This window comes from Cornus florida, unplaced genomic scaffold (genome assembly GCF_030987335.1).
Source record: "Cornus florida cultivar Cherokee Brave unplaced genomic scaffold, ASM3098733v1 CherokeeBrave_3.0.0_Hap2_Chr10, whole genome shotgun sequence".
Classification (NCBI taxonomy): domain Eukaryota; kingdom Viridiplantae; phylum Streptophyta; class Magnoliopsida; order Cornales; family Cornaceae; genus Cornus; species Cornus florida.
This window is the reverse complement of record NW_026775580.1, coordinates 44893359-44907983: the sequence shown is the minus strand read 5'-3', so window position 1 is coordinate 44907983 and position 14625 is coordinate 44893359.

Sequence of the window (14625 nt, the reverse complement as noted above, 5' to 3'; positions counted from 1 at the left end):
AAGTCCATAATTTGAATATAGAAACCACTCCTAAAACACAACTAGAACATGGAGCAAATTGATAGAATTTAAATAGATAAACACAATTAAATTCTATAGATTTCTGATTCAATTCCAATTAACCTCAATTTAACACATGTTAAAGGACATGGCAAGGTCATCACCTATATCCATTCTAAAACAAAATCAGGTTGTTATAACAACAAAGTGGAACTTTAATTAAATCATGCTAATTTAAATCCCAAGGTTCTAAAACAACTTCAAATAGTCCCAAATTAATATATACTAGTAAACAAGTCATGGCCAATACAAACATTAAGTTAAAACCTTAATTAAGCTAATGGGACCACAAAATAGATTTTAATTAATTCTTTTAATTAAAATCTCTAGATTTTCAAACTTAACCAAATGCTCTCAATTTAACATATCTTAGAGAACATGCCAAGGACTAATGTAATATCACATTACAAGCTGATTTCATGCAATTTACGACCATGCGAATTAAACTTTCACTAAAGTTAAATATAAATTAAAAGTTGCAATTCTCATGCAATTAATCCCAATTTAATATATATGAACAACTAAACCTAAGCTTAATTTTCTAGCATACCACAATACAATTCCAAGTTGTATATCACCATAAGGATTAAATCTTAAACATGGAATTTAATTAAATAAAAGGTTTCAAAACCTAACCGAATATTCTAAATCAAATATATGTGAAGCTATATGGCATGTAAATCAAGAATATCAAGTCGGAATTTAAATAGAGTGAATAGTGCACTCAGGGCAAATTAATTAATAATTACTAATTTTCAAAACACCTCCAATTACTTTCAAATTCAACTATGTTGAAGAGCATGCTAAGGCCTGATATAATATGCTAACATATATTAATTTTAAGCTAGTTAAGGCCATTTCAATTAATCTTTCACCTAAAATAAATATTAAATAAAATCTTTAATACTTATTCAAATGTTCGAATTTTAATACACGACAATGAGCATATCAAGGGGCAATATAAAATCATGCTACATGTTTAAACCAAGTCATGAGCAACCGGAAAAATTAGATCCCGTACAAGAAAAATAAATAATAAAATCTCTAGATTTTATATTTAATCATGCAAACAAGTAGTATAAGCATCACAAGCATGCTATATAACAAGAATTTAAACCTAGAACATCTCCTACCTCAATTTGAGATGAAAACCTCAAAGGCTCACCGAAAAAAAAGTGTTCCGAATTCGACGATACCGAGAGGTTTTGTCGGGGACAACACCGTGAACAAGAATCCGCAAGAAGCCCCATGAAAATTATAACTTGACCTCAAAACTAAACTCAAGAAATGGTCAAAACTGAATTCTAATAAGGGGGAAAGGTAGAGCACGGCGAGGGGAACAACAAACGTTAAGTCCGAAGACTTTCCATCATGGAAAAGTGAACCAAGAGAGGAGAGAGAAGATGGCAGCACCCCTTGGACTGCCATGGGAGCTCCAGGTCGTGCATGAAGAGGGGAGAAGATGAAAAATGAAATATCTCACCCCCCTTTTATAGAAATCTCAAAAAGTGCCCCGAACGGGCCCCGCCGGGTCCGAAAAAGTAAAATTTGAGCAAACGCGCTCAAATGGCAAAACTTTGTGAACAAAAAAGATTCAAAATAATAAAATATGAATAATGGAAGAAACAGCGTCAAAAATTGAGTCCCGATCAGAAAGTTATGCCCAAAACAAGTTTGGCGCAAACTAGGGCCAGAAACCCTGAAACTGGAAAACATCGACCAGGAGGAAATTCCAAGAGTACGCAACTCGACAAAATGTGAAAATGAATCCTGTACGAGGATCCAGGCTCAAAACAAGACATTTTGCAATAACTTTCATTAATTGCACAATGGCCCTTCTAAAAAGTGAAAACTGCACTTATGGCCCAGAATGAAAATATCTTCCTAAAATATTTTCTTAAAATCCCTGAAATAAAATATCTTCAAAAGATATTTACGAAAAACACCCCAAGAAATGAAAAAGATTCTAAAGAATTGTGCATTCATGCCCATATGGGCACCGGGAGCAAGCAGAGTACTTTCTTGCAAAAGTAAAGATACATATTTCGAGGAAACCACTCAAGATGAAGGCACGTGAAGTCAAAAACCAACTCCGAGCATGAGAAGTGAGGTTGTGCCAAAAATTGACAAACGGAGATAAGACGAAATAGGGAAAATGACAGAATAGGGAAAAGACGAAATAACGCATAGTGTCCGAAAAATGAAAAATGCGAAAATGACTCGGTCCTCAAAGGAAGTTGTCACTTCACATGAATGAGTCTCAGAAACCAATTTCGAGCACTCGAGATGACACTAAGCGACATGAAACAGAGCTCAGAAAAGAAAATTAAACGAAAAAAATTCATTCGTAAAATTTCAGGAAAAAAGAAAGGAAGGCAAATGACTGGGTCGTTACAACCTACCCTCCTTAAAGGAATTTCGTCCCCGAAATTAGGAACATACCAGAGAGAATGGAATAATGACCGAACAAAAGGTCAAATCAAAGGACAACTCACAATGCACTGAAGGACAAATCCTGAAGTCTAAAGATTAACTGAAGGAACGCGAAACCATGAACTGAGACAACACCCCATACGAATTGGCATGTTAACTCAACGTCAACCACTGAGAGAATCCCAAGAAAACAAAACGTCAAACGCAGTGAAAGAAGAGAGTGACAAGGCAGTACGAACAGTGACCAGAACCCGTCCACACTTACTCGTCAGCAAGGTAGCATGACGGTATAAGGCACTAGTTCATAACATGCCCCAACCTGGTCAACTCTGAGAAACCTATTGATACGGACGACATCAATGTCGAAAATGATCATTACCAAAAGCACCGCGGGAACTAGGCATCTGCGAGAGTTGGGGTAGCTAATCCCAAAACTCTGACAACAATGACACTGGCACCATTACACTTAAGGCCTTAGATCTAGAAGCCATGAAGGAAAAGGAAATGAAACGGTGCCTCCCTGGCCCACGTCTCAGTCCACCAGACAAGAAAAAGGAAATGAATTCCAGTCGTCTACGCTCACATGAGCCTCACTCGCATCAACCAACTCTACAGACAAGAAGGTTCCCGACATGGGTCCTTACAGAATGAATTTCTCCTATCCAAGGAAGAAACTCGTGAAAACAGAATGCATCCAAGGAATACGACAAATCCTATGAGACAATGTCAAAACCTGACATAAAGGAAGTAGCTAGCATGCAACATAGCAATGAACAATCTACTCAAGGTGCCACATAAGCAAACAGATATGTTATCAAATCAAAACATGTTATCAAGAGCATATATACACATAAAGTATGCTTAATAAATAATAGATGTCTCAAAACACCTGAACATGTGAACATGTTATCATACAAGACATGTTATCAAGATACAAATGACAAATCAAAGCAAAACAACATGAGCATGATATGCACCCAAAACCCGTCGTCCAAGGTATTCGAACCCGGACGCTCTGATACCACCTGTGACGACCCTGGTTTTTAGGTCAGCGTGTCATGTGATGAACCGAAGGTTGACCCGATAACGGATCCGAATGCGGAAGCGAAAATAGAAAACAAGACTCTAAGAAGTCAAAGTGACCTTCCATGAGGTCGTGGAACTCAATAAGAACTAATGCGGGAACGAATGATCAGAAAAAGACCAAACAGGCCCCCAAGGGCAAAATGGTCATTTCTGAAAATTGTAGATTCGGTGCCATCGTGCACACCGCTGGAAGGACAACGAAAAACTAATCAAGATGGACTCAAGAATCGCATGATTCGGAGTCCGGACGAAGGAGAAACGGCATGACGAAGAAAAATGAGCACTTAAGGCAAAAAGGGTAAACTGGTAATTATCTAGGAAGAACCAGGTGCAACCGAACACACCGTTGGAAAGACAGCGAAAAATTAGTCAAGTTCAAAAAAAAATTCACTTGAATCGGAGTCCGGACGAAGGAGAAAAGCCCAAAAGAAGAATTGACGTCGCGGCGGCCAGACGAGGGGCCATGACAGCCCCCCATGCGCGCGCCCATGCACGCCGCGCGCGCGCTGAGTGCACCATGGCTGGCAGCAGCAGCCCAAAAGCTGCTATGGGGTTATTTTCCAGAAAAATCCAGATCAGAGGCAGAATTTGGAGGCCTAGATGAATTTTTTTGCAAAAACACAAAGAAGAAACCCCCCTCAAAATCGAGTTTTCTACATGACTCGTGAGGAAAATCGACAAAAAATCACTGTGAAATGCCCAAAATGCCCTCCCAAGAAAACTGGTCCAGAGGGTCCAAAAAGCTGCTAAATTTAAAAACTGAGAGCTGAACTTCGGAAGCGATTTCCGATGCCAAGATGACATTTTCTGGAAAAACACGAAAGAAACCCCTCATAAAATCATGTTTTCTATTCAACCATATTGAAAGAAGAAAATAAAACCACCGTGAAAGGTCCATAATGCCCCTAGATCAGAATATGCAAAAAAAATGCGAAATGAATTCACAGGAGGCTCAAAACACAAATGATAAGGTTTTGCCCGGAAACGACCATGCACACAAATGTAACTTACCTATTTGGACGTGCTACAATGGTCCACGACTTAAATATACCACCGATACAAAATTCGACCCCCTAACGGGCAAAAAGGTAAAAATGAAACTTGGAATGAAAACTCGGAATCCAAAAATACAAAACGGGGTCAAATGACCGTTTGGCCCTTGGCCACACATCAAACATGATTATAAGACCCTATAAAAGAATGAAAATGGAATTCCCACACCCGATGCAACCACGGTGAAGCAATGACTTGCGATTTTTTAAGATTTTCACAATATTTCATGAAGTTAAAAAGTTGTATAGAATACAATACACATGTAATTGGCCTCCGGCCTCATCTCATACATGTCAAATACATTGAAAGGAGTGCACTTATGTATACATTACATACATGGAATCAAGGAATACAAATTTTACATATAAGTCTACAAAATGACATTTCATGCTAACATTTGCATGAAATGGAAACTTGAAAGCTACATCCAAGGAATGCTAGGCTTCACGAACCAAGTCTTCGTACCTGAAATATGCCCCAGTATCGTAGGGGTGAGTAACATAAAGCTACTCGTAGGAGATGAGCATGCATCGACCTAGCATTTTACAAATTTATAACCTTAAGGTGAAACATGTTAAAGGGGTTCATGCCACCTAACGTCTATATCGAAATGACACTCAGGGAGCATCCTAAGCTACCTTAGAGTGTTTCTAGCATAAATCACATCATCTATGCCATTTAAACAATATGGAAGCACGTTATACAAAGCAACAAGATATAAGTTCTTAAAGGTATTAACTTGCAATCTCGAATACAGAAACAACTAAAGTGATCATGTCACCTAACGTCTATGTTCTAAATAAGTCTAAGGAATCATCCTAGGCCATGCTGAACAATTAAAATGCAATTTACAACTTCAATGCAATCTAACCACATAAAAGCATATTATACAAGACAACAAAATACAATTTCTTAAAGCTATCAGAATGAAATCTAAAGCACGAAAACAACAGAAGTGGGTCATGCCACCTAACGTCTAAGTTATAAATGAATCAATAGGATCAATCCTAAGCCTTATTAGAACGTCAAAACATGATTTTCAATATCGATGCAATTTAACCAACATTGGAACTTCCAATACAACGCATAAAGCACAATTTCGCAAAGTTAACTTCCTGTAACTTAAAATGGAATGACAATTAAGAAACAACAAGTTACAACATCATCTAGTTATCAACTTGAAAATGAAATGCGAAATCAAACAAAGTGGATACTCAGACGTCACGCCGGGTCAGACCGACAACATAGTTACTTTAGGGTTACTAGCCCATGGGTAACCTCCCTATGTGCGCACTAGACTATATATAGAGGGACTATCCCCCGTACTAGAACCACGTCCTAGCCATAGTCAAACAACAACATCCCCAAGTTTCCAAAATCAACAAGTTGTACAACAACGCATATATCAACAGGAATATGCAAGATAATCAACTATCTACTAAGCACAACTAAATTTGGAAACCTATACAATACATGTTCTAAATCCACAACTAATATGATATGATGAATGTCGAATCTTCAGTGTGTGATTCGTTACACGCTATGCATGAAAGATGTTAAACACGAAGTGTGCAAATCATTACACAAGGCAACAATATATTCAATAAGGAAAATATATTCTCATGAATACAAACATAGCAACTATATTATCCAATGTTCAAAACATAACCAAATGAATATACAACAAGTCTAAGTCCATAATTTGAATATAGAAACTACTCCTAAAACACAACTAGATTATGGAGCAAATTGATAGAATTTAAATAGATAAACACAATTAAATTCTATAGATTTCTGATTCAATTCCAATTAACCTCAATTTAACACATGTTAAAGGACATGGCAAGGTCATCACCTATATCCATTCTAAAACTCAATCAGGTTGTTAGAACAACAAAGTAGAACTTTAATTAAATCATGCTAATTTAAATCCCAAGGTTCTAAAATGATAAGCGCCGAATATTATATATTCAAGCGCCCTAAATTGCATTAGTAAAGTCCGTTGTATGTTAATTTATGTAGATTATCTTCATTTCTATGCTTTTATGCATTTTCAGGTTCATTGGCCAAAATGGAACAAGAATAAGGCCTTGTGGAATCTTGAGCAACAAAAGGTGCCAATGCTGAATTCTGTCAGCAGTAGAACCTGGACTTTGCTTGCCATTTTGACCTTCCAAACTCGAGAACTGGACTTCCCTCATAACATGAAAGATTTAGAGCTCTGAATCAGCTTTCCAAATCTTCAAACGGTTTGTCATTCGGAGCTCGGAGCAGAGAGTTATGGCCTTGTTACCAGAGGCGCGCAGAACTGCCTGGCAGCAATGAAATTCTGCCTTGATCTTCATTTTCGACCAACCATCCTTGAGAATTGGATCTCCACCAAAACATGAAATATTTAGAGCTCTGAATTAGCTTTCTAAATCTTCAAACGGTTCATCATTCGGAGTTCGGAGTGCAAAGTTATGGCTGTTTAACCAAAGTAGGTCTGGGCGGAGCAAGTGAAGCATGGGCATTTTTACACTAAATTCGAGTGCTCGAGGCCTTGCTTAGAGTGCTCGAATTTTGGGCAGAATGCCCTTCGGAAATGGCTCATTTCAGCCCACTTGCACCTTGGTTTCTTCACTTTGCTTTCCTCTTTAATGAAGTGGTTGGAGATGTTGGTTGGTGACCTTTTGGTGGTAGATAAGGCAAGGAAGGCCACAAATATCATTATGCCATATTCTACAAGATTAGAGGAGGGAGAAGAGAGCAAAGGAAGGAGAGTTCTTGGAGCAAGAAAGGGGAGCTCGAAAATGGAAGGAGGATCCATGGTTCTTCTTCATTGTAAGGCTCCCATGTGTAACTAACTCCTCCTCTAGGGAGGTAATGGAACCCCTCATTGTAAGCATGCTTTACTTTTGATTCTAGTTTGGGAAAAATAATGTATTTTTGTGGTGATTCCATAATCTAGAACTCTTACTTGATGTAATGAATTGATTTTGATTTAATGATCATGTTGGACCTACTTTCTTGTCTTAGAATGTATGTTTTCATGGTTGTATGGTTTACATTTTCATGGTGACAATGAAGATGAGATTTTTGGAATGGTTTTAATGGCATGTTGTTGAGAGATTTGATAGGCCATAGCTTAGGTTCTTCCTTTGATGGCTTATTCTTAATTCTTAGCTTCATGTGCTCTTATCATGTGATTGATGGTTTGACAATTTCTAGCTTAGTGAACATGTCTTAAATTACACTTTAGTTTAGGTAATTGAGCATGTAAAATCTTTGATAAATTGTTCTTGCCTATTGATTCCATGAATCCTTTGAAGGTAATGTAGTAACCATGAGTAACTACTTATCATAGCCACATATTTATGTTGTTTTTCCCCAAATGAATCATATTCTAGCATGTTTATATTGTAGGTGGTGAAGTTACTTCCCTAGTCTCTTTTACCGACATTTTATCTCTTTTAAATTCTTGCAAGTTCTATTTTATGCATCTTAATTTCATAGCTTTAGTGACAAACCAAGCAAACACCCTATTCCCCCTTATCATTCTAAAACGATTCTAGACGCTTAGGTTGCCTTAAACTAGCGCAGTCCCAGTGGTTCGACTTACCCGACCAATAGCCCTATTTTACAATAATTCGTGCTATTGCGAAGGTTGATGTTTAATTGACCAACCGATCATAAAACAACTTTAAATAGTCCCAAATTAATATATATTAGTAAACAAGTCATGGCCAATACAAACGTCAAGTTAAAACCTTAATTAAGCTAATGGGACCACAAAATAGATTTTAATTAATTCTTTTAATTAAAATCTCTAGATTTTCAAACTTAACCAAATGCTCTCAATTTAACATATCTTAGAGAACATGCCAAGGACTAATGTAATATCACATTACAAGCTTATTTCATGCAATTTACGACCATGCGAATTAAACTTTCACTAAAGTTAAATATAAATTAAAAGTTGCAATTCTCATGCAATTAATCCCAATTTAATATATATGAACAACTAAACCTAAGCTTAATTTTCTAGCATACCACAATACAATTCCAAGTTGTATATCACCATAAGGATTAAATCTTAAACATGGAATTTAATTAAATAAAAGGTTTCAAAACCTAACCGAATATTCTAAATCAAATATATGTGAAGCTATATGGCATGTAAATCAAGAATATCAAGTCGGAATTTAAATAGAGTGAATAGTGCACTCAGGGCAAATTAATTAATAATTACTAATTTTCAAAACACCTCCAATTACTTTCAAATTCAACTATGTTGAAGAGCATGCTAAGGCCTGATATAATATGCTAACATATATTAATTTTAAGCTAGTTAAGGCCATTTCAATTAATCTTTCACCTAAAATAAATATTAAATAAAATCTTTAATACTTATTCAAATGTTCAAATTTTAATACACGACAATGAGCATATCAAGGGGCAATATAAAATCATGCTACATGTTTAAACCAAGTCATGAGCAACCGGGAAAATTAGATCCCGTACAAGAAAAATAAATAATAAAATCTCTAGATTTTATATTTAATCATGCAAATAAATAGTATAACCATCACAAGCATGCTATATAACAAGAATTTAAACCTAGAACATCTCCTACCTCAATTTGAGATGAAAATCTCAAAGGCCCACCGAAAAAAAAGTGTTCCGAATTCGACGATACCGAGAGGTTTTGTCGGGGACAACACCGTGAACAAGAATCTGCAAGAAGCCCCATGAAAATCAATACTTGACCTCAAAACCAAACTCAAGAAATGGTCAAAACTGAATTCTAATAAGGGGGAAAGGTAGAGCACGGCGAGGGGAACAACAAACGTTAAGGCCGAAGACCTTCCATCAAGGAAAAGTGAACCAAGAGAGGAGAGAGAAGATGGCAGCACCCCTTGGGCTGCCATGGGAGCTCCAGGTCGTGCATGAAGAGGGGAGAAGATGAAAAATGAAATATCTCACCCCCCTTTATAGAAATCTCAAAAAGTGCCCCGAACGGGCCCCGCCGGGTCGGAAAAAGTGAAATTTGAGCAGACGCGCTCAAATGGCAAAACTTTGTGAACAAAAAAGATTCAAAATGATAAAATATGAACAATGGAAGAAACGGCATCAAAAATTGAGTCCCGAGCAGAAAGTTATGCCCAAAACAAGTGTGGCACAAATTGGGGCCAAAAACCCTGAAACTGGAAAACATCGACCAGGAGGAAATTCCAAGAGTACACAACTTGAAAAAATGTAAAAATGAATCCTATACGAGGATCCAGGCTCTAAACAAGACATTTTGCAATAACTTTCATTAATTGCACAATGGCCCCTCAAAAAGGTGAAAACTGCACTTATGGCCCAGAATGAAAATATCTTCCTAAAATATTTTCTTAAAACCCCTGAAATAAAATATCTTCAAAATATATTTACGAAAAACACCCCAAGAAATGAAAAAGATTCTAAAGAATTGTGCATCCTTGCCCTTGTGGGCACCGGGAGCAACCAGAGTACTTTCTTGCAAAAGTAAAGATACGTATTTCGAGGAAACCACTCAAGATGAAGGCACGTGAAGTCAAAAACCAACTCTGAGCATGAGAAGTGAGGTTGTGCCAAAAACTGACAAACGGAGATAAGACGAAATAGGGAAAATGACAGAATAGGGAAAAGACGAAATAGCGCATAGTGTCTGAAAAACGAAAAATGCGAAAATGACTCGGTCCTCAAAGAAAGTTGTCAATTCACATGAATGAGTCTCAGAAACCAATTTCGAGAACTCGAGATGACACTAAGCAACACGAAACAGAGCTCAGAAAAGAAAATTAAACGAAAAAAATTCATTCGTAAAATTTTAGGAAAAAGGAAAGGAAGGCAAATGACCGGGTCGTTACACGGTGAGAATGTAGAGGGTTGGACCTTACATTCAGACAGTGGTCTTAGGTACAGAGGGAAGATGTTTGTTCCTTTGTTTTGTTGTGACGTTGTTCTTCGGGATTTTCACCATTCTTGACTCGCAGTTCATCCAAGTGGCACAAAGATGTATCACAATTTGCGGAGACAGTTTTAATGGAAAGGCATGAAACGGGATGTTTCTCAATTCATGTCTAAATGCCTTACTTGTCAACAAGTGAAGGCTGAACATCAGAGATAAGCAGGTTTGTTGCAACCACTACCAGTGGCAGAGTGGAAATGGGAGCACATCACTATGGATTTCGTGACGGGACTTTCGAGATCCAAGGCAGGGAATGATGTCGTTTGGGTCATTGTTGACAGATTGACTAAGATGACTCACTTTTTGCCTATAGTAGTACAGATGACGCAGAGAGACTTAGTGGATTGTATGTGGGGCAGATTGTCATAGGGTTCCAGTATCCATTATTTTGGATAGGGATCCTAGGTTCACGTCTCACTTTTGGCAGAGTTTTCAAGAGGCTCTTGACACGGGGCTTCATTTTAGCACGGCATTCCATCCTCCGACTGGTGGACAGTCGGAGCGTATAATTCAGATATTGGAGAATATGCTACGGGCTTGCATCTTGGATTTTAAGGGTAGTTGGGAAGACTATTGTGATACCTTTTGATTTCGGAACACGGGTTGATCAAGTCTGCGCACAAAACCAGGATATTAAAACAATTAAAGTATTTTAAACAAGCACATAATACAAAAGATGAATAATAAAGAATAAATAAACCACTGAAGAAAACTAATAAATAAATTTTAATTAATAATTCTCCAACAATTACAACTCGGGAATCTCGTAACTCAAGGACCTCTTAAAACATTATCCAATAATCTAATACTACTTAAAAGTACACAAGATGAATAGATGAATGACAGTCTCCCAATTGTGGATCCTCAACCTCGAGATTGGAACATCTAATAGCCTGAAAAAAATAAATCGTGGGTTAAACCCTACGAGCAAGTTATCTCTACCAGACCTCTGAAAACCAATAAATAGATCATCTCTGATCAAAACCAAACCTAATAAAGTTTTAAGTTTAATAAACAATGATACACATATATATAAATAATTATATACAATATAACCTTCACATCCATTAATAGTTTCATTAATTTTCAAAACCATTAAACCATGATTAAAACATAATCATGCCTAAACCAATTCAAAACTCATTCTCTTTTAAAGAGAAACCCCATTAACCTTAACTCCATTTTAAATAATTATTTAATCATTTAAATAATAAAATATAAATCAAGAAAAATTATATTTAATCCAAAAGCCAATTTAATTATTTAAACCATACAGTCAATACCTAGGCTTTGACAAATCATTCATCTCTCTACCAATATTATTTTATTAATATATAAAAAATAATACTCTAACATTTAACTACTAGATTATTCTAATCTAAGAATATCTAATCCTAATCCAACTTATACATACAATAACCATAGATGCAATTTAAACATCTAATACCCATAGCCATTAACTTATGCTTTGGCAAATCAACCATGCCATTATAAATATATTTATTTATATATTGGCAACTTAACTATGCCTCCTTAAGTATATATATTTATACTTTTAAACTAGCAACTCATCCATGCTTCCTATGTATGTATTTTATTCATACAATTACTTAGGCAATGTATTTACGCCTATGACAACTCATCCATGCCTACAACTTAACTATGTATCAATTTTAAACTTAACAGTAAGCTAATTAATACATAAACATCTCCTGCAGATTATAAGCATATCACAAATTTACTAACCAGCCTCTCCAGATTTATCAAATAAGAATAATAATAATAATCATCTTAATTGATATATATATACATACACATATATTATATAATATATAAATATGTATAATACCATCCATAATAATCTTTGATTATTTAAATCATATATATACATATATATTAATATATATATATATATATATACACATCCATCCATACTTATCCTAAACAATTTAACCATATATACACATATATAAATAATTATATATATTTATATATACACACTTCCTTCCATAATAATATATTAATTTAATTATATTTATGCAATTTAAATGCTACTAACTATCGTCAGAAATAGTTTCCCATAAATATTCCATCTCGGTAAATAATTTTTCGATACCGTCTCACTAAAACGTAAATACCTCCTAGTATGATAGGAATCTGATAATGAAATTAGTACCATTGGAAAGAGGATGAAAAATCATTGAATTTGAGCTCAAGAATGACCCAATTTCAATTTAAAATGACTAAGTTATGACCGTTTCAATTTTAAGTATCAAAACAGGCCAACATGGATTTCCCTCGCGCTGGATCCAAGCTCTGTGTGTGCTGGCGCGTTCTTATTAGTTGAAGTATTTCAGCTACTGTGAGCTCGCCACACTGAATCCATCACTTCCTTTATGCCGCATCCAATGGTCATAAATCTGTGCGCAAATGAACACGCCGACACTAGATTATTTTCTATTAAGTAGAATATATCTAAGGTCCAGATCAGCGAGTGCACCATCTTCTCATAGTCTACAATACACTAGATAATTCCACAGTTGACCAGACCACTTATATGGCCCAGATGCACATACATACCAAACTTCCATGGAACTCCATCACACCGGATCAACTCCCTATACTAAATTAAACTAAGGGCCCAGATCAGCGTGTACATCAATGCTCCATAGACCTCCCCACACCAGATTACTCGCCCCCTTGATGTCGCTGGTTCACAGATGTGCATAAATAAATAAATAAATAAATAAATAAATATATATATATATATATATATATATATATAAACAGTTATATTTATATATAATTTCCAACAAATATAGGAAAATAAAATGTAATAAATTCCTAAAAATAAAAAAAAAAATGCCAAAAAATTAAGGAAAATTATAGAAAATTCCTAAAAATTCTATAAACCCTAAATAACCCTCTGGGGTCACAGATCAAACATAACAATTGATTTAAAATAAAAAACAACACATACATCTCACAATTTAAAATCCAAATTTAAAGAAAATAAAAAATAGTAATTCATGTTTTTAATTCATTCAATCTAACCATGATTTAATTAATAAATTTAATCTAAACAAAACCGACTCTTCAAGACTTTTCCGATCCCGATATCCTCTTTCTCCGATCCGGCTTCCTTTTTGTCAGCCTTCTCTTCTTCTTCTCTCTTTATCTCTCTTGTTTTTCTAACGTGTAAAATTTTTTAGTATAAAACCTTATGTGTATATTTATACACATTAACAAAAACCAAATCCTATTCCAACTAGGATTCTCAAATAAAATAATAATCTTTAAATAATATATATCTCTAAACATATATTATATATATATATATATATATATATATATATATATATATATATACATGTCCTTCCATAACACTTATTAAATATATACTTATAATTATACAAAAGATGATTATTAAAATTATCACTTAATCATGGGCCTTTATTAATTAACCCAACAAGGCTTCATCCAAGCCCAAGACCATATCCATTGGTTCCACTCCTCTTAAGCCCAAACCCATTAACTTAAATAAGTAAAATAATCCAATTAAATCTAATAATTGCAATTAATTCACACTAGCATAAAAATTACACATAGTCAAATAAGCAACTTAAAAACAACACAATCATGACATTCTCATAAAGCAAACCAACACACCAATTCATCAAATATAGTCACAAAACATAATTTAATAAAAATAAGACAATTAATCATAACACTCAATTAAATAAAACAAATTATTTAAAAATAAAAACAATTAATTCCAATTAAATCAAACAAATCATTTAAAATAAAATAAAAGTAATTAATCCTAATTAATAAATCATTTAAAATATCAGGGTATTACAACTATTTACACTTGGTTGAGTTTGCCTACAACAACAGTTACCAGACCAGTATTGGCATGGCACCTTTTGAGGCGTTGTATGGCAGACCTTGCAGATCTCCAGTTTGTTAGACCGAGGTAGGTGATGCAGTCACCTTGGGTCCCGATATTATCTTTG